Source organism: Arachis duranensis, chromosome 10 (genome assembly GCF_000817695.3).
Source record: "Arachis duranensis cultivar V14167 chromosome 10, aradu.V14167.gnm2.J7QH, whole genome shotgun sequence".
In the NCBI taxonomy this organism is placed as follows: domain Eukaryota; kingdom Viridiplantae; phylum Streptophyta; class Magnoliopsida; order Fabales; family Fabaceae; genus Arachis; species Arachis duranensis.
The window spans coordinates 77,750,445-77,752,960 of NC_029781.3; positions in this window are offsets into that span (position 1 = coordinate 77,750,445).

A 2,516-nucleotide genomic window follows, 5' to 3' on the forward strand; every position below is an offset into this window, starting at 1 on the left:
AATTGATTAATTGGAGACACTTGAGTTATCAAACTCATTGTGATTGATAATTGTTATCTTTGCCAATTAATTTGAATTCCAATAACTCTAGTATTTTCTTAGGAATTGACTAGGATCTGAGGAATCAAATTGATTCATCCACTTAACTTACCTTCATAGTTAGAGGTTAATAAGGTGGGAGCAAAATCCAATTCTCATCATAATTGATAAGGATAACTAGGATAGGACATCCAGTTTTCATATCTTGTCAAGAGTTTTTCTAGTTATTAATTTATTTTTTTTGCAATTTATTCTCCCTGTTCAACCTTTCAAAAACCCAAAAATATTATTTTCCATAACCAATAATAAATCATACTTCCCTGCAATTCCTTGAGAAGACGACCCGAGGTTTGAATACTTCGGTTATAAATTTTATTGGGTTTTGTTACCTGTGACAACCAAACTTTTGTACGAAAGGATTCTCTGTTGATTTAGAAACTATACTTACAACGCGATTATATTCTTGTGAATTTCCTTACCAATAGAAATCAGTTCGTTAAAATGGCTCCGTTGCCGGGAAATTGCAAAATGTGTGCCTTATTATTGGTTATTAAAAATATTTTCTTTTTACTTGTTTGTTGGTTTTAGGACTTAGTTGTGTATCTTTATTAGTTTTTGTTTTTCTTTTCTGCTATGAACTCTCACCCCTTTGGCTACGAGCGTGGTTATAATTATGTTGCAGGAAGAGGAGATTATAATGACAACATGCACCATGGTTGGAACAATCAAAGATGGGAGGAGCCATAAGGATTTGATTAACCCTCTTGGCAACAACCCCCTCCAATATACCACGAGAAACAACCATTCCATGATGCATACCAAGACAATGGTTATGGTGGACCTTTACGTGACACTCAATACCCACCACAACATGTCTATGAACCCCCTCTTCGACATAGCTTTGAACCACCATACTCACAAGCCCCTTTTCACCATTCACCTTTATATGACCCTAACCCTTATCCACCACACCAACCACAATACGAACCATATGAACCATACATAGAACCACCACCTCAATACACACAATCTCCATATCCTTACCAAGAAGAACCACCTTCCTACCATGCACCATTTCTCCAAAATAATGAACCCTCCTATCCATCCCAACCTCCACTGGATGACAACACCCTTGGTGTTATTCACCAAGGGCAAACAGAGCTTCATACCATACTTGCCTCTATCACTAGTCTAACCTCTACACTCCAAAATCTTATATCCCACATGGACCAACCCTCTACCTCCAATACTCAACCCTCAAGCTCTAGTACACCACCACCTTCTATGGAAGAACACCCACATCCATCATCCCAAGAGCAACACGATCCCAATTATGCTAGTGACATGGAACAAGAGAGAAGGGATCGTCTTAGGGACGCGATGGATCAGTTACACGCGACCCTATTTCCAAAGGAGCAAGAGAAAGCCCAAAATGTGGAGGTAGGAGAGACCCTTGAAGATGAAGCAGTAGTTGAAGGGAGTTATCACAGAAAGGAAATCATCAAGGAGGAATACGATTTTATGCTAAAACAACTAGATGAAGCTGTAATTATTGAAGAGGAAGAAGTGGTTGAAGACTTAGGAGATGCTGAACCTCCATGGGAAAGTCAAGTTATAGAGCCTCCTTCAAAGACGTTTGAAATTGATGTTGAGGAGGGTGTTCAACCTCCAAGGCATAGCCTGGTTGAAGACTTTAAAGAGGTTGATCAAGAGATAGACTCAATCATTGATGAATCCTTATCTACAATTAAATCCTCTCCCCTTAGACTTGACATGGAGATTAAAAGAGAAGAAGCACAACCTCCCATGTCCTTGGTAGGTAATGAAGAAGAGATTGAATTGGAAGAAAGCTACCAAGAGGAAGAGGTTGAAATTGAAGAAGCTTGCAAAGAGGTGGAAGTTGCCAAGGGAGAGCACAAGGGAATGGAGCTTGAAATCACCTTGCCAAAGCTATTGGAGATCTCTCCCCCAAAGCCATTACCATCCATACAACATTCAAGTGGGTAAAACTCCTATCCTTGACCTTACTTTCCCACTTGAATATAGTTTACTTGAGACAGAAGGTCAGCTTAGAGCTCTTTGTAGCTTTAAGAGTAAAAGAGAAATGGTTAGTGGTTGGCAACACAATCCTAAGTTCGTTGTGGTTAGGAGCTCAAAATCTAAATGCAAGGGTTGGTGTAGAGCTCGAATGAATGGGTCTAGGAAGCTGTTTGGATGCCTTAGTGAGAAGTCGGATCGCTTACCACCCGAATGGAATCATGATGATCAACTTGAAGACGGGTGTAGAAACAAGATTTGGGATCCGAGAATATATGATGATCAATTTTGGGAGCTCAAAGCCTGTGAAGAACTCCATCAAAGCTTGAGGAATTTACTTGGTATTGATAGCGCTTATTGGAAGTCCAAGCATTGGTGGAAGTTTCAAGATGAGTTCAAGCACAAGCCACCATGACAAGGAGCTCACCAAATGCCCAACT